Source organism: Onychomys torridus, unplaced genomic scaffold, assembly GCF_903995425.1.
Source record: "Onychomys torridus unplaced genomic scaffold, mOncTor1.1, whole genome shotgun sequence".
NCBI lineage: Eukaryota > Metazoa > Chordata > Mammalia > Rodentia > Cricetidae > Onychomys > Onychomys torridus.
Window position 1 is genome coordinate 1 of NW_023413234.1, and position 24,509 is coordinate 24,509.

Consider the following 24,509-nt stretch of genomic DNA (forward strand, 5'->3'; position numbering starts at 1 on the left):
AAAAAAAAACAAACCATGAAACAGGGTTAACCTTGAATTACATAAATGCACAAATGTCACTTAATATACAGGAAATAAAACTTTCAACAGAGTTGCTCAAAGGACCAAACCCACACATTATTGCTTGTTTTTATTCTAAAGGCTGTCTGAAAAACCTAATGGTCCTACATGTATACCAGAGGAGAGAGATACTTCCTGTATTACTAAGGTAAAGTGATCCTTTGTGAAATGCATTTTCTTATGCTTCTTGTTAAAATGTAGCAATTGTCTACCTATCACAGTTTTGCATAGAAATTTGGCCAGAAAACAATCTGTTGGCATGAATCATCATTTCTATAAATTGTGAGTAATAAGTCTTTGCAGGTAGTGTGGCCCAATAAAAGGATGGACTGGAAACACAGTGATTGGGAGATTGAGAGCAGTCCTCCTGTAATAGATGTTTCATGTTTGACGAGGATGGTTTGCAGATATCAATACACCTTAGAGTGATTTTAAAACACAACTGTGGTAATACACCTGGATACATTTTAATGGGTCCAGTTATTTCAGTGATCTAGGAATTGCCCAGGTCACTTCACCTTCGGTATAGGTGCAGGCCACTTTTAGCTTTTATTTTGGTATGGACACTTCTATTTTGGGATCACATGTGAGAGCATCTCCTCTGTTCCTGTCTTTGCTTCTGTATTTATACTAGCAGGAACTTGTGAAAATTTAGCCACTTGTAATCTGTTCATCAGAATTGTTCATTATGAAGAGATTACATCATGTTTTCTCTTTGATTCCCTAGGAGTATGTGGAAAACTCTTCCTCTAGTTATATAGGAAGTATCTTTTTCCCAATTAGCCAGCAGTTCTAGAAGCAAAGATTCAGTTACCATATAGTAACACTCTAACTTCTGGAATTTTTGTTCTGTGTTTTAAAATAATATATCTTTACATAGTTTGTGCCACATTCAAACATTTAAAATACTGGTGGGTTTTAATTAGATATTTATCTATTCATATTAAAGTAACTTCATCACAGTGAGTGGCTGGAGGTTAGAAACTGGTTTACTTATATCCTGGATCACTCAAGTGAGGGTTTGTGTGAATCATAAGTTGCATATTAATGACTTCTGAATGTGAATCAATGGACAAAAGCAGTTTCGTGGGAACTATGATATGGAAGACACACATTAGTAATTAATTCAGTGTTTATTTATAAATGAAAAATAATATACAACTTTGCCTGCCACCAGGATAGAGAAACACTGAAGAGAGGGGGCCAATTAAAATTAACAATCATCTCATATAAGATCAGAAACTTTAAAACATTGGGAATGCAGTGTAGTCTCAGCCACAGGGCAATGTCATGTTTCTCAGGTTGTGATTTTCTCTTGCTCTGGGCTAGCATAAATACATGTTAGTACTTGATGAGAAAGTAGTAATTTGGAAATAGATGAGAGCATGTTTGGAGATATTTCAGGTTTAAGTAAGAGTTTCTACCCTTTATGATTCAATATCCTGGAACCCTAAAGTATAAAGCAGTTTTAATTTTGTGGACCCAAAACAGAAGAATTAACTTCAGAACAAAACAAAGAAAGTTAATCCTCTAACTTTCCATTACAGAAAAGTGAGAAACAATTTTCATACAGTAGTAACATCTGTACCTTGAAAAAGATGAAGACTGAAATAAACCTATCTTCTCTGGGAAAGGTAATAACTGATAGCTGCAAAGAAAAAAATACTTACTGGTAATTCCCACTTATTTGAAAAGTAACATATTTGCTTGAGAGAGGAATGATGCGTCTGTGTCCCTATGTCTGGAGTATTGCAAATAGTATCAGAGAAAGAAACCAAGCCAGGAAAATGTCCTTCACCTCTTTCACACCCTCACTTCTGGGAACACACAAGCTAATCACATCGTAAGGCAGTAGTTCTCAACCTTTCTAATGCTGTGAACATCTGATGCACTTCCTCATGTTGTGGGGATCATCACTATACTATTACTATCCTTGCTACTTCATCACTGTAATTTTGCTAATATTATGAATCATAATGTCAATATATGTCCTTTAGGAAGATCTAAATGACCTCTGTGAAAGAGAGTCCTATTGTTCCCAACTGGGTAATGACTCACAGGTTGAGAACATCTGTTTGAAGGGGCATGTGGTAGTAAATTAGACTACGGAGACAAAACTCAGAAAGGGAACAACTTGCATCATAGAGAAAAGAACTCATAAAAATTGAGAGACTCAGTAATCAAGACTCATGGAGTAACTAATATCCACATGAATGTACCCAACATACTTGTATGTTTTAATTGACTTATTCTATGTGTTTAAATGTTTCACATGTATCCCTTCTATATACTTTGTGTGTGGGCTGCCCACAGACATGCAAAAGGGCATTTGATCCCCTAGATTTGCTGCTCCAGATGGTTGTCAGCCATAATGTGGGTGCTGTGAATCACACTCAGCTCTCCTGCCAGAGTAAAAAGTGTTATGCACTGCTGAGTCATCTATCCAGACCCCAGAATGAATATGTTGGATATGCAGATGATCAGAGCATAAGCCAAAATAGCATTAGTAGAAATAAGTAGCCAGCTTCAGGATATGGCTAACTCCTTGGACCCCAGGCCTCATCAGCCTGCAAATTTAATCCCTGCACTCATGAAGTAGAGGCAGGCTGGTCTCTGTGAGTTCAAGAACACACTGGTCTCAATTTATTTGGTGCACACAGGAAGGCAAGAAACATGTATGCAATAGCAGAAGTGTGGAACTCAAAGGATAATTTATAGGAGTCAGTCCTCTCCTCTCGCAATTTCAGTCACAAGGATCAAATTCAAGCTTTTAGTCATGCTGGCAGGTGCCATCATCAGATTTGCCCGATCACAGACCAGCTGATTTATACTTTTTCTAAAATGCATTAACATTAATATACACAAACATATATACACAACACAAAAGGCACAAAACAACAATACACACCCAGACACACACAGAAACACACACACAACAAAAAACACAGCACAAACACACACACACACAAACACACACACAACAAAACACACAACACAAACAGACACACACACACACACACAGAGAAAGAGGGAGAGAGAGAGAGAGAGAGAGAGAGAGAGAGAGAGAGAGAGAGAGACATGTATGCCCATATAAAAAAAGAAAGCAAACAAATAAAGGAAAATGAAACCACACACAAACAACTCCGGTACCAGCAGATCAATCTGCCTGCAGGCATAGTGTCTTGGAATCCCTCCCAGAAAACACAATTGCCAGCAAACTGCTTGGCCACAACACTTGTTGAAGAAAATCCAGGGAAAGATCATTCAACATTACCCCATTATATTTCCAGCAATGACACTCACATCCACCTATCACATGCAAAAGCTCAAGTAGTCTCCAAAAACTGTTCAGAGAAAACCACTTTTCGCCAAGACTGATTTTAACATTGGTATACCCAGTTAAAAGGAACACAGCACAGCATATTTTGTTTCAGATGTTGGCTTCATTTGAAAATCAAACAATAAAGGTTCAGGGCCCACACACTTCACATACACACCAAGCCAAAGAATTAATTTACAAAACCAAGAAGGTTTCCATTCCGAAAAGTGAAAAACAGCTTTTGGCTGTTATTAAGATCTCCATTTTTGAAAACCATCAAAACTGCTATGGACCTGACTACTCTTGTTGAGGAAATAAATGATAGCAGCAAAGAAAACAAATATTTACTGCTAATTCCCCTAATTTGAAAAGTAACATAATTGCTCGTGAGAGGAATGATGCCTCTGAGTTCCTATGTCTGCAGTATTGCAAATAGTGTCAGGGAAGAGGAACCCAGCATGGAACATTCCTTAACCTCCTTAGTACAATCATGTCAGGGAACATACAAGCTAATCACCTTCTAAGTCACTAGTTCTCAACCTTCCAAAGGCTGTGACAATCTGATGAAATTCTTCATGTTGTGTTGAACTACACATAAAATAATTTTCTTTCAACATTATAACGGTAATTTTGTGAGTGTTATGAATCATAATGTCAATATCTCTGTTTTCAGAAGGTTTTACGTGACATTTGTGATAGAGTCCTAGGATTCCCAAATGGGTCACTACCCACAGGTTGAGAATCACTCTCTTCATGGATAAGTGATAGTAAATGAGAAAAGGGAGACAAAAATCTGAAAGTGGGCTACGTGCATCAAAGAGACTAGAACACTTAAAAATGTAGAGAAGAAATATTAGAGAAAAATGCAGTAGCTAATGTCAACAGGAATATACCAAATATAGTTGTATGTGTTCAGTTGATTTTTTAAAGGTGTTTAAATATTTTGCATGCATACTTTCTATGTACCTTATGTGTGCTGTCCATAGACTTCCAAGAGGGTTTTGGATTCCCTGGAACTGAACATGAATATGGCTCTCAGTCAAGATGTAGGTGCTGTGAACCATACCCAGCTACTCTGAATAAGAAAAAAAGTTATACACCCTACAGGGTCAAATTTTTAAATGCCAGAATGAATATGTTTGTTATGCACACAATAAAAAACCACAGGCCAATATATCATTAGTTGAAATAATTAGACAAACTCTGGGTGTTTGCTAAAGTAGAGAACCCTAGGCCTCATCACCCGTCCAATTTGACATATTGAAATGCAGACAACATATAGGCAAGAAGAACATGAATATGAGGCTGACCTGTTGCTGTACTCCTCTGATCCACGCACTCCTGACACATAGGCAGGATGGTCTATATGAGTTCAAGACACTATGGTCTCAATTTATTTGGTGCATGGTAGAAGGCAAACAATATCTGTGCCACAAAGAGGTGTTGAGGTCCAATGATCATTTATTGCAGTAGGTCCTCGCCTCTCACCATATCTGACTGACACATTCAATTGGACATATAAGTCATGCTGGCAAGTGCCTTTATAAGATTAGACCTCTCAGTGGACTTCTGTGGATGCTTTGACTGAATATATATTAGCCTTCATATACAGACACATACACACATGTATGTCCATAAACCAAAAAAAGAAAACGACAAACAAATGAAAATGGAACCACACACAAACAACACCAGTGCCAGCAGATCACTGTGACTGCAGGCATGGTGTCTTGGGATCCCTCCCAGAAAACACAATTGCCAGCAATCTGTAGGGCTACAAAACACATATAGAAGAAAACAAAGGAAAGATCATACATCATATCCACCTTGTTTTTCCAGCAATGACACTCACATCTACTTCTCATATGCCAAATCTCCAAAAGTCTCCAAAAACTGTTCAGAGAAAAACACTTTTCACCATGTCTGATTTTAATATTGGTATACACTGTTTAAAGAACAAAGCACAGTCTATTTTGTTTCAGATGTTGGCTTCATTTGAAAATCAAACAAGTAAAGTTTGGGACCACACACACTTTGAAAAACACATTTCCATAACACAGACACTTCATCTTCTAACTTTCCTTTGCAGAATAACAATGAAATCCAGCGTTGAAAGATCATGACATCTCACTTTTCAGACCTACTATCTTATCTATGGAACGGACTTCTCTTGTTGAGGTAATAACTGATAGCTACAAAGTAACATATATGTATATATGTATATACATACATATATATATATATATGTGTGTGTATATATATATATATATAAACTTATATACTGGTAAGTCCACTAATTTGAACAATTACATATTAACTGAGGAGAGAAATTGGGGAGAGGAATGATGCCTCTGTGTTCCTATGTCTGCAGTATTGCAAATAGTGTCGAGAAAAGGAACCCAGCCTGGAACATTCCTTCGCCTCCCTAGTACATACATGTCTTGGATCACACAAACTAATTACCTTCTTAGGCATTAGTTCTCAACCTTCCAAAGGCTATGACCATCGGATGAACTTCTGCATGTTGTGTTGACCTCCACGTGAAATATTTCATTGCAATTTCATAACTGTAATTTTGTGAGTGTTTTGAATCAAAATGTCAATATCTCTGTTTTAGAAGGTGTTAAGTGACCTCTGTGATAGAGTCCTAGGATTCCCAAATGATTCACTACCCACAGGTTGAGAACCACTCTCTTCATGGGTATGTGATAGTAAATGAGACAATGGAGACAGAAATCAGACACTGAGCTACTTGCATAGAAAACATACAAATGCAGAGAAATTATATTAGAGAATCATGCAGTAGGGAATGTCAACAAGAACGTACCCAACATAGTTGTATGTGTTCAGGAGATTTTTTATAGGTGTTTAAATGTTTTGCATGCATTCTTTTTGTACATTATGTCTGGGCAGCCCAAAGACAGACAAGAGATCTTTGGAATCCCTGGAACTGCACTTCGATATGGTTGTTAGAAAAGATGTTAGTGCTATGATTCAAACCCAGGTCCTCAGACAGAGCAAATGTGGTACATGCTGGAGTGTCATATTTCTAGGCCCCAGAATGAATATGTTTGCTCAGCACATGTACATAAGCATGGGCCATGATATCATTAGTTGAAATAATTAGACAACCTCTGGGTGTTTGCTAAAGTAGTGAATCCTAGGCCTCATTAGCCTTCCAATTTGACACATAGACATGCAGACAACTTAGAGGCGAGAAGAACATGAGTAGGAGGCAGGTATGTTGCTGCAATCCTCTCATCCCTGCACTCCTGAAGCATAGGCAGGCTGGTCATGTGAGTTCAAGGACACCCTGGTCTCAATTTATTTGGTGCCTGGTGGTAGGCAAGAAAGATGTGTGCCACAGCAAAGTGTGGACATCCAAGGATCATTTATTGGAGTTGGTCCTCTCCTCTCACCATATCTGACTCACACATCCAATTGGACATTTGAGTCATGTTGGCAAGTGCCTTTATCAGATTCGACCTCTCAGTGGACCTCTGATGGATGCTTTGACTGAATATATATTAGCCTTCATATACAGACACATACACACATGTATGTCCATATACCAAAAAGAAAACGACAAACAAATGAAAATGGAACCACACACAAACAACTCCAGTGTCATCAGATCACTCTGACTGCAGGCATGGTGTCTTGGGATCCCTCCCAGAAAACACAATTGCCAGCAATCTGTAGGGCTACCAAACAGATATAGAAGAAAACCAAAGGAAAGATCATACATCATATCCACCTTGTTTTTCCAGCAATGACAATCACATCCACTTCTCATATGCCAAATCCCAAAAAGTCTCCAAAACTGTTCAGAGAAAAACACTTTTCACCATGTCTGATTTTAATATTGGTATACACTGTTTAAAGAACAAAGCACAGTCTGTTTTGTTTCAGATGTTGGCTTCATTTGAAAATCAAACAAGTAAAGTTTGTGGCCCCCACTCGCTTTGAAACACACATTACCAAAACACAGACACTTCATCCTCTAACTTTCCTTTGCAGAATAACAATGAAATCCAGTGTTTGCAAGATTATGACTTCTCGCTTTTCACCTCTACCAATTTAACTATGGAACGGATTTCTCTTGTTGAGGTAATAACTGATAGCTGTGAAGTAATATATGTACATGTATATACATATATATACACTTATATGCTGGTAATTCCACTAATTTGAAAAATAACATGTTTACTGAGGAGAGGAATTGGGAGAGGAATGAAGCCTCCTTGTTCCTGAGTCTGCAGTATTGCAAATAGTGTCGAGAAAAGGAACCCAGCCTGGAACATTCCTTCACCTCCTTAGTACATACATGTCTTGGATCACACAAACTAATTACCTTCTTAGGCATTAGTTCTCAACCTTCCAAAGGCTATGACCATCGGATGAACTTCTTCATGTTGTGTTGACCTCCACGTGAAATAATTTCATTGCAATTTCATAACTGTAATTTTGTGAGTGTTTTGAATCATAATGTCAATATCTCTGTTTTAGAAGGTGTTAAGTGACCTCTGTGATAGAGTCCTAGGATTCCCAAATGGTTCACTACCCACAGGTTGAGAACCACTCTCTTCATGGGTATGTGATAGTAAAGAGACAATGGAGACACAAATCAGACACTGAGCTACTTGCATAGAAGACAGACAAATGCAGAGAAATTATATTAGAGAATCATGCAGTAGGGAATGTCAACAAGAACGTACCCAACATAGTTGTATGTGTTCAGGAGATTTTTTATAGGTGTTTAAATGTTTTGCATGCATTCTTTTTGTACCTTGTGTCAGGGCTGCCCACAGACAGACAAGAGGTCTTTGGAATCCCTGGAACTGCACTTCGATATGGTTGTTAGAAAAGATGTTAGTGCTATGATTCAAACCCAGGTCCTCAGACAGAGCAAATGTGGTACATGCTGGAGTGTCATATTTCTAGGCCCCAGAATGAATATGTTTGCTCAGCACATGTACATAAGCATGGGCCATGATATCATTAGTTGAAATAATTAGACAACCTCTGGGTGTTTGCTAAAGTAGTGAATCCTAGGCCTCATTAGCCTTCCAATTTGACACATAGACATGCAGACAACTTAGAGCTGAGAAGAACATGAGTAGGAGGCAGGTATGTTGCTGCAATCCTCTCATCCCTGCACTCCTGAAGCATAGGCAGGCTGGTCTATGTGAGTTCAAGGACACCCTGGTCTCAATTTATTTGGTGCCTGGTGGTAGGCAAGAAAGATGTGTGCCACAGCAAAAGTATGGACGTCCAAGGATCATTTATTGGAGTTGGTCCTCTCCTCTCACCATATCTGACTCACACCTCCAATTGGACATTTGAGTCATGTTGGCAAGTGCCTTTATCAGATTAGACCTCTCAGTGGACCTCTGATGGTTGCTTTGACTGAATATATATTAGCCTTCATATACAGACACATACACACATGTATGTCCATGTACCAAAAAAGAAAACGACAAACTAATTAAAATGGAACCACACACAAACAACTGCAGTGTCATCAGATCACTCTGACTGCAGGAATGGTGTCTCAGCCACAGGACAAGGTCAGGTTTCTCAGGTCAAGATTTTCTCTTGCTCGGGGCTAGCAAAAATACATGTTAGTACTTGATGAGAAAGCAGTAATTTGTAAATAGATGAGCATATTTGGAGATATTTCAGGTTTAAGTAAGAGTTTCTACCCTTTATGATTCAATGTCCTGGGACCCTAAGGAATAAAGCAGTTTTAATTTTGTGGACCCAAAACAAAAGAATTAACTTCAGAACAAAACAAAGAAAGTTAATCCTCTAACTTTCCATTACAGAAACGTGAAAAACAATTTTCATACAGTAGTAATATCTGTACCTTGAAAAAGATGAAGACTGAAATAAACATATCTTCTCTGGGAAAGGTAATAACTGATAGCTGCAAAGAAAAAATACTTACTGGTAATTCCCACTTATTTGAAAAGTAACATATTTGGTTGTGAGAGGAATGATGCATCTGTGCCCCTATGTCTGGAGTATTGCAAATAGTATCAGAGAAAGAAACCAAGCCAGGAAAATGTCCTTCAGCTCTTTTACACCCTCACTTCTGGGAACACACAAGCTAATCACATTGTAAGGCAGTAGTTCTCAACCTTTCTAATGCTGTGAACATCAGATGCACTTCCTCGTGTTGTGGGGATCATCACTATACTATTACTATCCTTGCTACTTCATCACTGTAATTTTGCTAATGTTATGAATCATAATGTCAATATATGTCACTTAGGAAGATCTTAAGTGACCTCTGTGAAAAGAGTCCTATTGTTCCCAACTGGGTAATGACTCACAGGTTGAGAACAACTGTTCGAAGGGGTATGTGGTAGTAAATTAGACTACAGAGACAAAAATCAGAAAGTGAACTACTTGCATCATAGATGCATTAATAGAAATAAGTAGCCAGCTTCAGGATATGGCTAACTCCCTGGACCCTAGGCCTCATCAGCCTGCTATTTGACACATTGAAATGTAGAGAACATGAATAGGAGGCTGGGCATGTTGATGTACTCCTCTAATCCCTGCACTCATGAAGTAGAGGCAGGCAGGTTTATGTGAGTTCATGAACACACTGGTCTCAATTTATTTGGTGCAGGCAGGACGGCAAGAAACATGTGTGTGATAGCAGAAGTGTGGAACTCAAAGGATAATTTATAAGAGTCAGTTCTCTCCTCTCACAATTTCAGTCTCAAGGATCAAATTCAAGCTTTTAGTCATGCTGGCAGGTGCCATCATCAGATTTGCCCTATCACAGCCCAGCTGATTTATACCTTTATTAAAATGCATTAACATTAATATACACAAACACAAAAGGCACACAAAAATAATACACACAGAGACACACAAAAACACACACAAACAACACCACACAAACACACACACAAAGATACACACAGACACACACACACACACAGAAACACATGTATGCCCATATGCCAAAAAGAAAGCAAACAAACGAAAATGGAACCACACACAAACAACTCCAGTGCCAGCAGATCAAACTGCCTGCAGGCGTAGTGTCTTGGAATCCCTCCGAGAAAACACAATTGCCAACAAACTTCTTGGCCCCAAAACACTTGTTGAAGAAAATCAAGGGAAAGATCATTCAATATCATCCCCATTGTATTTCCAGCAATGACACTCACATCCACCTATCACATGTGAAAGCTCAAGCAGTCTCCAAAATATGTTCAGGGAAAAAACTTTTCGCCAAGTCTGAATTTAACATAGGTATACACAGTTAAAAGGAACACAGCACAGCCTATTTTGTTTCAGATGTTGGCTTCATAGGAAAATCAAACAAACGTTCTGGGCCCACACACTTCACATACACATCAACCAAAAGAATTAACTTACAAAACTGAGAAAATTTCCATTCCAGAAAAGTGAAAACCAGCTTTTGACTGTTATTAAGATATCCACTTTGAAAACTATCAAAACTGCTATGGACTTGACTACTCTTGTTGAGGAAATAAATGATAGCAGCAAAGAAAACAAATATTTAATGGTAATTCCCCTAATTTGAGAAGTAACACATTTACGCGTGAGAGGAATGATGCCTCTGTATTCCTATGTCTGCAGTATTGCAAATAGTGTCAGGGAAGAGGAACCCAGCCTGGAACATTCCTTCGCCTCCTTAGTACAATCATGTCTGGGAAAACACAAGCTAATTACCTTCTAAGGCACTAGATCTCAACCTTCCTAAGCCTCTGACAATCGGATGAACTTCTTCATGTTGTGTTGACCTCCACGTGAAATAATTTCATTGCAATTTCATAACTGTAATTTTGTGAGTGTTTTGAATCATAATGTCAATATCTCTGTTTTAGAAGGTGTTAAGTGACCTCTGTGATAGAGTCCTAGGATTCCCAAATGGGTCACTACCCACAGGGTGAGAACCACTCTCTTCATTGGTATGTGATAGTAAAGGAGACAATGGAGACACAAATCAGACACTGAGCTACTTGCACAGAAGACAGACAAATGCAGAGAAATTATATTAGAGAATCATGCAGTAGGGAATGTCAACAAGAACGTACCCAACATAGTTGTATGCGTTCAGGAGGTTTTTTTTATAAGTGTTTAAATGTTTTGCATGCATTCTTTTTGTACCAAGAGTCAAGGCTGCCCACAGACAGACAAGAGGTCTTTGGAATCCCTGGAACTGCACTTCGATATGGTTTGTAGTAAACATGTTAGTGCTATGATTCAAACCCCGGTCCTCTGACAGAGCTAATGTGGTACATGCTGGAGTGTCATATTTCTAGGGCCCAGAATGAATATGTTTGCTCAGCATATGTACATAATCATGGGCCATGATATCATTAGGTGAAATAATTAGACAACCTCTGGGTATTTGCTAAAGTAGTGAATCCTAGGCCTCATTAGCCTTCCAATTTGATACATAGACATGCAGACAACTTAGAGGTGAGAAGAACATGAGTAGGAGGCAGGTATGTTGCTGCAATCCTCTCATCCCTCCTGAAGCATAGGCAGACTGGTCTATGTGAGTTCAAGGACAACCTGGTCTCAATTTATTTGGTGCCTGGTGGTAGGCAAGAAAGATGTGTGCCACAGCAAAAGTATGGGCGTCCAAGGATCATTTATTGGATTCGGTCAAATATCAATTGGATATTTGAGTCATGTTGGCAAGTGCCTTTATCAGATTCAACCTGTCAGTGGACCTCTGATGGATGCTTTGACTGAATATATATTAGCCTTCATATACAGACACATACACACATGTATGTCCATATACCAAAAAAGAAAACGACAAACAAATGAAAATGGAACCACACACAAACAACTCCAGTGTCATCATATCACTCTGACTGCAGGCATCGGTGTCTTCGGATCCCTCCCAGAAAACACAATTGCCAGCAATCTGTAGGGCTACAAAACACATATAGAAGAAAATCAAAGGAAAGATCATACATCATATCCACCTTGTTTTCCCAGCAATGACAATCACATCCACTTCTCATATGCCAAATCCAAAAAAGTCTCCAAAAACTGTTCAGAGAAAAACACTTTTCACCATGTCTGATTTTAATATTGGTATACACTGTTTAAAGAACAAAGCACAGTCAATTTTGTTTCAGATGTTGGCTTCATTGAAAATCAAACCAGTAAAGTTTGTGGCCCCCACTCGCTTTGAAACACACATTACCAAAACACAGACACTTCATCCTCTAACTTTCCTTTGCAGAATAACAATGAAATCCAGTGTTTGCAAGATTATGACTTCTCGCTTGTCAGCTCTACCAACTTATCTCTGGAACGGATTTCTCTTATTGAGGTAATAACTGATAGCTGTGAAGTAATATATGTACATGTATATTCATATATATACACTTATATGCTGGTAATTCCACTAATTTGAAAAATAACATGTTTACTGAGGAGAGGAATTGGGAGAGGAATGAAGCCTCCTTGTTCCTGAGTCTGCAGTATTGCAAATAGTGTCGAGAAAAGGAACCCAGCCTGGAACATTCCTTCACCTCCTTAGTACATACATGTCTTGGATCACACAAACTAATTACCTTCTTAGGCATTAGTTCTCAACCTTCCAAAGGCAATGACCATCGTATGAACTTCTTCATGTTGTGTTGACCTCCACGTGAAATAATTTCATTGCAATTTCATAACTGTAATTTTGTGAGTGTTTTGAATCATAATGTCAATATCTCTGTTTTAGAAGGTGTTAAGTGACCTCTGTGATAGAGTCCTAGGATTCCCAAATGGGTCACTACCCACAGGGTGAGAACCACTCTCTTCATTGGTATGTGATAGTAAAGGAGACAATGGAGACACAAATCAGACACTGAGCTACTTGCACAGAAGACGGACAAATGCAGAGAAATTATATTAGAGAATCATGCAGTAGGGAATGTCAACAAGAACGTACCCAACATAGTTGTATGCGTTCAGGAGGTTTTTTTTATAAGTGTTTAAATGTTTTGCATGCATTCTTTTTGTACCAAGAGTCAAGGCTGCCCACAGACAGACAAGAGGTCTTTGGAATCCCTGGAACTGCACTTCGATATGGTTTGTAGTAAACATGTTAGTGCTATGATTCAAACCCCGGTCCTCTGACAGAGCTAATGTGGTACATGCTGGAGTGTCATATTTCTAGGGCCCAGAATGAATATGTTTGCTCAGCATATGTACATAATCATGGGCCATGATATCATTAGGTGAAATAATTAGACAACCTCTGGGTATTTGCTAAAGTAGTGAAATCCTAGGCCCTCATTAGCCTTCCAATTTGACACATAGACAATGCAGACAACTTAGAAGCGTGAAGAACATGAGTAGGAGGCTGGTATCGTTGCTGCAATCCTCTCATCCCTGCACTCCTGAAGCATAGGCAGGCTGGTCTATGTGAGTTCAAGGACAACCTGGTCTCAATTTATTTGGTGCCTGGTGGTAGGCAAGAAAGATGTGTGCCACAGCCAAAGTATGGCGTCCAGGATCATTTATTGGAGTCGGTCCTCTCCTCTCACCATATCTGACTCACACCATCCAATTGGATATTTTGAGTCATGTTGGCAAGTGCCTTTTATCAGATTCAACCTGTCAGTGGAACCTCTGATGGATGCTTTGAACTGAATATATATTAGCCTTCATATACAGACACATACACACATGTATGTCCATATACCAAAAAAGAAAACGACAAACAAATGAAAATGGAACCACACACAAACAACTCCAGTGTCATCATATCACTCTGACTGCAGGCATGGTGTCTTCGGATCCCTCCCAGAAAACACAATTGCCAGCAATCTGTAGGGCTACAAAACACATATAGAAGAAAATCAAAGGAAAGATCATACATCATATCCACCTTGTTTTCCCAGCAATGACAATCACATCCACTTCTCATATGCCAAATCCAAAAAAGTCTCCAAAAACTGTTCAGAGAAAAACACTTTTCACCATGTCTGATTTTAATATTGGTATACACTGTTTAAAGAACAAAGCACAAATTTTGTTTCAGATGTTGGCTTCATTTGAAAATCAAACCAGTAAAGTTTGTGGCCCCCACTCGCTTTGAAACACACATTACCAAAACACAGACACTTCATCCTCTAACTTTCCTTTGCAGAATAACAATGAAATCCAGTGTTTGCAAGATTATGACTTCTCGCTTGTCAGCTCTACCAACTTAACTCTGGAACGGATTTCTCTTATTGAGGTAATAACTGATAGCTGTGAAGTACATGTATATTCATATATATACACTTATATGCTGGTAATTCCACTAATTTGAAAAATAACATGTTTACTGAGGAGAGGAATTGGGAGAGGAATGAAGCCTCCTTGTTCCTGAGTCTGCAGTATTGCAAATAGTGTCGAGAAAAGGAACCCAGCCTGGAACATTCCTTCACCTCCTTAGTACATACATGTCTTGGATCACACAAACTAATTACCTTCTTAGGCATTAGTTCTCAACCTTCCAAAGGCAATGACCATCGTATGAACTTCTTCATGTTGTGTTGACCTCCACGTGAAATAATTTCATTGCAATTTCATAACTGTAATTTTGTGAGTGTTTTGAATCATAATGTCAATATCTCTGTTTTAGAAGGTGTTAAGTGACCTCTGTGATAGAGTCCTAGGATTCCCAAATGGGTCACTACCCACAGGGTGAGAACCACTCTCTTCATTGGTATGTGATAGTAAAGGAGACAATGGAGACACAAATCAGACACTGAGCTACTTGCACAGAAGACGACAAATGCAGAGAAATTATATTAGAGAATCATGCAGTAGGGAATGTCAACAAGAACGTACCCAACATAGTTGTATGCGTTCAGGAGGTTTTTTTTATAAGTGTTTAAATGTTTTGCATGCATTCTTTTTGTACCAAGAGTCAAGGCTGCCCACAGACAGACAAGAGGTCTTTGGAATCCCTGGAACTGCACTTCGATATGGTTTGTAGTAAACATGTTAGTGCTATGATTCAAACCCCGGTCCTCTGACAGAGCTAATGTGGTACATGCTGGAGTGTCATATTTCTAGGGCCCAGAATGAATATGTTTGCTCAGCATATGTACATAATCATGGGCCATGATATCATTAGGTGAAATAATTAGACAACCTCTGGGTATTTGCTAAAGTAGTGAATCCTAGGCCTCATTAGCCTTCCAATTTGATACATAGACATGCAGACAACTTAGAGGTGAGAAGAACATGAGTAGGAGGCAGGTATGTTGCTGCAATCCTCTCATCCCTCCTGAAGCATAGGCAGACTGGTCTATGTGAGTTCAAGGACAACCTGGTCTCAATTTATTTGGTGCCTGGTGGTAGGCAAGAAAGATGTGTGCCACAGCAAAAGTATGGGCGTCCAAGGATCATTTATTGGATTCGGTCAAATATCAATTGGATATTTGAGTCATGTTGGCAAGTGCCTTTATCAGATTCAACCTGTCAGTGGACCTCTGATGGATGCTTTGACTGAATATATATTAGCCTTCATATACAGACACATACACACATGTATGTCCATATACCAAAAAAGAAAACGACAAACAAATGAAAATGGAACCACACACAAACAACTCCAGTGTCATCATATCACTCTGACTGCAGGCATCGTGTGTTCGGATCCCTCCCAGAAAACACAATTGCCAGCAATCTGTAGGGCTACAAAACACATATAGAAGAAAATCAAAGGAAAGATCATACATCATATCCACCTTGTTTTTCCAGCAATGACAATCACATCCACTTCTCATATGCCAAATCCAAAAAAGTCTCCAAAAACTGTTCAGAGAAAAACACTTTTCACCATGTCTGATTTTAATATTGGTATACACTGTTTAAAGAACAAAGCACAGTCAATTTTGTTTCAGATGTTGGCTTCATTGAAAATCAAACCAGTAAAGTTTGTGGCCCCCACTCGCTTTGAAACACACATTACCAAAACACAGACACTTCATCCTCTAACTTTCCTTTGCAGAATAACAATGAAATCCAGTGTTTGCAAGATTATGACTTCTCGCTTGTCAGCTCTACCAACTTATCTCTGGAACGGATTTCTCTTATTGAGGTAATAACTGATAGCTGTGAAGTAATATATGTACATGTATATTCATATATATACACTTATATGCTGGTAATTCCACTAATTTGAAAAATAACATGTTTACTGAGGAGAGGAATTGGGAGAGGAATGAAGCCTCCTTGTTCCTGAGTCTGCAGTATTGCAAATAGTGTCGAGAAAAGGAACCCAGCCTGGAACATTCCTTCACCTCCTTAGTACATACATGTCTTGGATCACACAAACTAATTACCTTCTTAGGCATTAGTTCTCAACCTTCCAAAGGCAATGACCATCGTATGAACTTCTTCATGTTGTGTTGACCTCCACGTGAAATAATTTCATTGCAATTTCATAACTGTAATTTTGTGAGTGTTTTGAATCATAATGTCAATATCTCTGTTTTAGAAGGTGTTAAGTGACCTCTGTGATAGAGTCCTAGGATTCCCAAATGGGTCACTACCCACAGGGTGAGAACCACTCTCTTCATTGGTATGTGATAGTAAAGGAGACAATGGAGACACAAATCAGACACTGAGCTACTTGCACAGAAGACGGACAAATGCAGAGAAATTATATTAGAGAATCATGCAGTAGGGAATGTCAACAAGAACGTACCCAACATAGTTGTATGCGTTCAGGAGGTTTTTTTTATAAGTGTTTAAATGTTTTGCATGCATTCTTTTTGTACCAAGAGTCAAGGCTGCCCACAGACAGACAAGAGGTCTTTGGAATCCCTGGAACTGCACTTCGATATGGTTTGTAGTAAACATGTTAGTGCTATGATTCAAACCCCGGTCCTCTGACAGAGCTAATGTGGTACATGCTGGAGTGTCATATTTCTAGGGCCCAGAATGAATATGTTTGCTCAGCATATGTACATAATCATGGGCCATGATATCATTAGGTGAAATAATTAGACAACCTCTGGGTATTTGCTAAAGTAGTGAATCCTAGGCCTCATTAGCCTTCCAATTTGATACATAGACATGCAGACAACTTAGAGGTGAGAAGAACATGAGTAGGAGGCAGGTATGTTGCTGCAATCCTCTCATCCCTCCTGAAGCATAGGCAGACTGGTCTATGTGAGTTCAAGGACAACCTGGTCTCAATTTATTTGGTGCCTGGTGGTAGGCAAGAAAGATGTGTGCCACAGCAAAAGTATGGGCGTCCAAGGATCATTTATTGGATTCGGTCAAATATCAATTGGATATTTGAGTCATGTTGGCAAGTGCCTTTATCAGATTCAACCTGTCAGTGGACCTCTGATGGATGCTTTGACTGAATATATATTAGCCTTCATATACAGACACATACACACATGTATGTCCATATACCAAAAAAGAAAACGACAAACAAATGAAAATGGAACCACACACAAACAACTCCAGTGTCATCATATCACTCTGACTGCAGGCATCCTGTGTTCGGATCCCTCCCAGAAAACATAATTGCCAGCAATCTGTAGGGCTACAAAACACATATAGAAGAAAATCAAAGGAAAGATCATACATCATATCCACCTTGTTTTTCCAGCAATGACAATCACATCCACTTCTCATATGCCAAATCCAAAAAAGTCTCCAAAAACTGTTCAGAGAAAAACACTTTTCACCATGTCTGATTTTAATATTGGTATACACTGTTTAAAGAACAAAGCACAGTCAATTTTGTTTCAGATGTTGGCTTCATTGAAAATCAAACCAGTAAAGTTTGTGGCCCCCACTCGCTTTGAAACACACATTACCAAAACACAGACACTTCATCCTCTAACTTTCCTTTGCAGAATAACAATGAAATCCAGTGTTTGCAAGATTATGACTTCTCGCATTGCAGCTCTACCAACTTATCTCTGGAACGGATTTCTCTTATTGAGGTAATAACTGATAGCTGTGAAGTAATATATGTACATGTATATTCATATATATACACTTATATGCTGGTAATTCCACTAATTTGAAAAATAACATGTTTACTGAGGAGAGGAATTGGGAGAGGAATGAAGCCTCCTTGTTCCTGAGTCTGCAGTATTGCAAATAGTGTCGAGAAAAGGAACCCAGCCTGGAACATTCCTTCACCTCCTTAGTACATACATGTCTTGGATCACACAAACTAATTACCTTCTTAGGCATTAGTTCTCAACCTTCCAAAGGCAATGACCATCGTATGAACTTCTTCATGTTGTGTTGACCTCCACGTGAAATAATTTCATTGCAATTTCATAACTGTAATTTTGTGAGTGTTTTGAATCATAATGTCAATATCTCTGTTTTAGAAGGTGTTAAGTGACCTCTGTGATAGAGTCCTAGGATTCCCAAATGGGTCACTACCCACAGGGTGAGAACCACTCTCTTCATTGGTATGTGATAGTAAAGGAGACAATGGAGACACAAATCAGACACTGAGCTACTTGCACAGAAGACAGACAAATGCAGAGAAATTATATTAGAGAATCATGCAGTAGGGAATGTCAACAAGAACGTACCCAACATAGTTGTATGCGTTCAGGAGGTTTTTTTTATAAGTGTTTAAATGTTTTGCATGCATTCTTTTTGTACCAAGAGTCAAGGCTGCCCACAGACAGACAAGAGGTCTTTGGAATCCCTGGAACTGCACTTCGATATGGTTTGTAGTAAACATGTTAGTGCTATGATTCAAACCCCGGTCCTCTGACAGAGCTAATGTGGTACATGCTGGAGTGTCATATTTCTAGGGCCCAGAATGAATATGTTTGCTCAGCATATGTACATAATCATGGGCCATGATATCATTAGGTGAAATAATTAGACAACCTCTGGGTATTTGCTAAAGTAGTGAATCCTAGGCCTCATTAGCCTTCCAATTTGATACATAGACATGCAGACAACTTAGAGGTGAGAAGAACATGAGTAGGAGGCAGGTATGTTGCTGCAATCCTCTCATCCCTCCTGAAGCATAGGCAGACTGGTCTATGTGAGTTCAAGGACAACCTGGTCTCAATTTATTTGGTGCCTGGTGGTAGGCAAGAAAGATGTGTGCCACAGCAAAAGTATGGGCGTCCAAGGATCATTTATTGGATTCGGTCAAATATCAATTGGATATTTGAGTCATGTTGGCAAGTGCCTTTATCAGATTCAACCTGTCAGTGGACCTCTGATGGATGCTTTGACTGAATATATATTAGCCTTCATATACAGACACATACACACATGTATGTCCATATACCAAAAAAGAAAACGACAAACAAATGAAAATGGAACCACACACAAACAACTCCAGTGTCATCATATCACACTGACTGCAGGCATCCTGTGTTCGGATCCCTCCCAGAAAACATAATTGCCAGCAATCTGTAGGGCTACAAAACACATATAGAAGAAAATCAAAGGAAAGATCATACATCATATCCACCTTGTTTTTCCAGCAATGACAATCACATCCACTTCTCATATGCCAAATCCAAAAAAGTCTCCAAAAACTGTTCAGAGAAAAACACTTTTCACCATGTCTGATTTTAATATTGGTATACACTGTTTAAAGAACAAAGCACAGTCAATTTTGTTTCAGATGTTGGCTTCATTGGAAAATCAAACCAGTAAAGTTTGTGGCCCCCACTCGCTTTGAAACACACCAAAAAAAGAATTAATTTCCAAAAATCAGAAACTTCATCCTCTACCTTTCCATCGTAGAAAAACAACGAAAACCATCTTTTGCAAGCTAACAAGATCTCCACTTTGAAAACCGTCAACTTTAAAATGATACTGACTTAACTGGTTGAGGTAATAACTGATAGCTTCAAAGTAAAAAATATATATTTACTGGTAATTCCACTAATTTGAAATGTAACTCATTTGCTTAGAAGAGGAATGTTACTTTGGTGTTCCTATGTCTACATTATTGCAAATAGTGTCAGACAAGAGGGACCCAGCCTGGAACATTCCTTTACCTCCTTAGTACAATCTTGTCTGTGAACAAACCATCAACTATGCTGTGAAACTGACCTCCCTGGTTGTGGTCATAACTGATAGCTGCAAAGTAAAAAAATATATTTACAGGTAATTCCACTAATTTAAAATGTAACATATTTGCTTGCAAGAGGAATGATGCCTCTGTGTTCCTATGTCTGCATTATTGTAAATTGTGTCAGAGAAGAGGAATCCAGCCTGGAACATGCCTTGACCTCCTTAGTACAAACGTGTCTGAGAACACACAACTAATTAACTTCTAATGCACTAGTTCTCAACCTTCCTATGGCTTTGATGATCTGATGCACTTCCTCATGTTGTGGTGACCCTCCATATAAAACTATTTTCCTTGCTACTTCAAAACTGTAACTTTGTGAGGGTTATTAATCATAATGTCTATATCTCTGTTTTCAGAGGTAGTTAGGTGACCTCTGTGGAAGAGTCCTAGTATTCCCTAATAGGTCACTATCCCCAGATTGAGAACCTCTGTCTAAATGTGGATGTGGTATTATATTAGGCCTTATATGCTTAGCCCTCTCAGTTATATTTTGACTGAAAATATTTTAGCACTAGGACACACACACACAAAAAAAACCTACACACTCACATAATCAACATTTTCATACTCGCCTTTTAGCCTCATTAACTATGTTCCTACCCAGAATCCATAAATAACAGAAAGTATCTCACAAACACAATCCCAGCAATTCTTTTCTATATAGAATACTGAGAGAGTAGAATTGCTGTGAATCTTTAAAGCCAGTCAGAGTGGAATACACTAATAAGCAGAAACAGAAAGAGACCTTCTCTCATCTAATAAAGGAGAGAACCCCTCCTGTAGGTTATACTTTGACCTTCACACGTCTGTCCACATGTGCAAGCACACACACATACACACACACACACACACAACACACACACACACACAAACACACACACACACACACACACACACACACACAACATACACACTACTATTGCAAAAACAACCATAGAACTACATGCACACAAGCCTACACACACACCACTGGTAAATAAGTTTTAGAATCATGTGAAATTATTACTCTGATACATAAATGGTCTGCATACTTTCATTAGTACTCCTGTTGTAAAATTAACACTTCAGGAACATATCTTTAGGATCTTCTCACTCATTTTCAGTGTATCTTATTTTCTTTTGACATGTGTGCTGCAAAACTATCCTTGTACCATGTGGCCTATGCACTCCCGTTTTTATCACTGGCTTAAGCATACTTAGTTAATGAGGAAGAAGCAATGAGTGAAACATGTAACATATGAAAATGTGTCTAAGTCTGACAAGTATCTCATGCTTTGATGGTTCAAGTTGTCATTCTCAATGAAACCACTGAACAGAAAATATTCACATGATTCATTTGAACATTTTAGATACACATGTGTGATGTATACTCCCTCATTTTTTTTCTTTGACCAATAATGCTTCTGAAGTTATTTTGTTTAACCATCTCTGTGTTATGTTGATGATGCTGGGTAAGTTTTCAAATGTGTGAGTTTTTCACATAAGTAGCACATACCTCCTCAAGCCTGATACCAAAAGGTAAAAGTAGACTGCTAAATTAGGAGTGTCACTGAGATGTCATGAGTGACAAAGACCTTGAGTCATTATTTTTGTGGAATTAAAGTCAGTGATGTTTTCCATCTGCCAAGCAGCATCAAATACATTTTCAAAACTCATACTTCCTATATGCACCTGATTAAATCTACTAGTCTTCTTTGTATGCAATCTCAGCCTATGTTATAGAATTGCTTCACCTGTTTTTGGCATAATCCATGGGGTAACACCCCTTCAGTGCTTCCAATGTGTCCTTCAGGCTTTGTTCATGTCAATCATACTGTAATTAGATCATGGTTATATTACTTTCTATTGCATGCCCAAGGCAACTCCTAGGAGGAAGGGTTTGTTTGGAGTGGGGCTTATGGTTCCCAAAGGATGCATACAGTTCCATCCCCACCATAGTTCAGGTAGGCAGGCATGGTGCTGGAGCAGCAGCTGAGAGCTACACCTGATTCACACAAATAACAGAGACCTCACTGGAAAAAGCACAAGTCTTCTGAAACCTCAAGGTGAACCAATAATGACACAACTACACTGAAAAGGTGTCACATACTAATCCTCCCCCAGATGGTTCCACAAAGTGGTGGCCAAGTGTTCGGATATATGAGCCCATGGGGGTTGTTCTCATTCAAGCCTCCAGAGCAGTGCTGGGACAGGCCATTATAGCTGTCCTCCATGTATAACAATAGTCAGAGTTAAGGAGAAAGAATTTGGAAGGCATCTCCCAGATTCCTTACTTGCAGCTCCACAGCTCCCCTCTGCTGTGCATAGTGACACTTTTTGCTCATGCATTTCAAAATCTCTCTCACTATTCTACTTTCCAGGAACCTAACGGGCAATTGTGAAAGGTCATGGAGAAACTATTAATGCAGTGCAGAAGAGAGAGGTTCCTTTTGTTCCCAAAGCTCCTCATTGTCACAATTTCTTAATCTGGCCAGAATGAAACATCCCAGTCCTAAAGACAGGAAAGGACACATTTTGACCTTTTCTTTTTACAACTTCCCATTATACAGAGAATGGCAGTGTCAGGTAGTAAAGAGCACAAGAAAAGAAGGCCTAAAGCTGAGCAGGTCCCCTTTTAAGATTTCTCAAAACTCTGGGCCTTTTACTCAAACAGAATGGAAGGAGAGAGTACTGAATATCGATGGCTGTTGTGGTAAAATTAGACAAAGAAAAGAAACATTCGGGGGTTATAAATCAAAACCCTGACATTAACAGATAAGTCTAAAATTGAATAAAGTCAGTGAAATTGTTAATGAAAACTAATGTCTCAAAATTTTTAAACGTTGAAAGGAAGACGGAAGATTTACTTTCTATACCATGTGATACACATATTACTGTCCTCCACCCTTGTGTCCATTATCATCTACATGTGATGGAGACCCAGTTGACCCTGTTGATCACAAAAGTGATGCACATTCAGCCCAGGACACTCTTCTGGACCCCACAATTACTTTAGGTATTTGCACTGGGCATGCAAGGGGGAGACCATATGCTGACCCTGAACCTGTTCCTGGTCTACACACTAGTGACACCATGGACCCTTTTCAAATGCTGATCCAGTTCTTGAAGCTTGTCTTAGAGCAGAACACAAGTGTAGTAGATTCACTACTGATCAAGAATCTTCTCTTGTTCAGGTCCCATGTGACACTCCAGAATCTACACAGGATAGCAACAAAATGTTTGATTCTCTAAATACAGCTGACCACACCAGCTATACAATGAACACCTCTATTAAATCTCTTCCTCCTCTGGTAGAAGACCTGCCGGTGCTCCTGATAACATCAGTAATGTGGTTCCTCGAACTATTAGTATCAGTTATGACAAGGATAAGAAACTTGATCAATTGAGTATTCTGCAGACGAAATCATTCAAGAGATCCCAGGAACCAAAATGTTGGACAAGGTAAGTGAGACATAGAAATAGTTTAAAATAGATGAAGGTTTTTGTACTAGAAATCTAATTCTTTTTGGCACTAGTATGTATGATTAATAAATTTCATGCTTATGCTTTCAGTTGGCATAAAAAAAAAAAAAATATAGAACACATCAAAGAACATCACTGGTGACATCATCAGGATCAGCAGTCACAGTGGCATCATCAGTAAACTTTATGGAGGGACATTAGTATCAATGTGTTTGAGAAGGTGTGAGAATGTGGAGCCTCATCTTTTTGGTTCTATTCTCAGATGGTGCTTCTACTGGAATATTTGTTTCCCAGAAGATGCTATACTTGTAAGTCACAGAGTATGCACACAGAAAACAGAAACTAATATTTAACAGTTATATTCCCTGCTTAGCTATTCAGAAAACACAAGGTTCACATTAGTAGTGAAAGTAATCCCCTCATTCCAGGATAGGAGACAACTGTGAACCTACCAGCTTTACTTGGGTACTTTTGTTGGACTAAACTATTATTTTTATGTCATATATTTTCAATATTATTGAAAAAAAATAAATCAATTTTTCTGGTGCTAAGAAATGCCTAAAAGTTCTATAT

General features: G+C 38.8%; 2 long non-coding RNA genes across 3 annotated transcripts; one reads left to right on the forward strand and one right to left on the reverse strand.

Moving 5' to 3' along the window:
• Positions 1-1,587: 1,587 nt before the first annotated feature.
• Positions 1,588-23,889, forward strand: LOC118576198. Its single transcript, XR_004943925.1, has 3 exons — positions 1,588-1,694; positions 5,469-5,557; positions 23,648-23,889. It is a non-coding gene; the product is annotated as an uncharacterized LOC118576198 (long non-coding RNA).
• LOC118576197 lies at positions 14,290-20,050 on the reverse strand. Of its 2 annotated transcripts, XR_004943924.1 has the most exons (4): positions 19,863-20,050; positions 17,996-18,114; positions 16,129-16,247; positions 14,290-14,392 (listed from the first exon to the last, which is right to left on the reverse strand). It is a non-coding gene; the product is annotated as an uncharacterized LOC118576197 (long non-coding RNA). The 2 variants fall into 2 exon arrangements; XR_004943923.1 differs by lacking the exon at positions 14,290-14,392 and having other exon boundaries at positions 16,058-16,247.
• Positions 23,890-24,509: the final 620 nt, after the last annotated feature.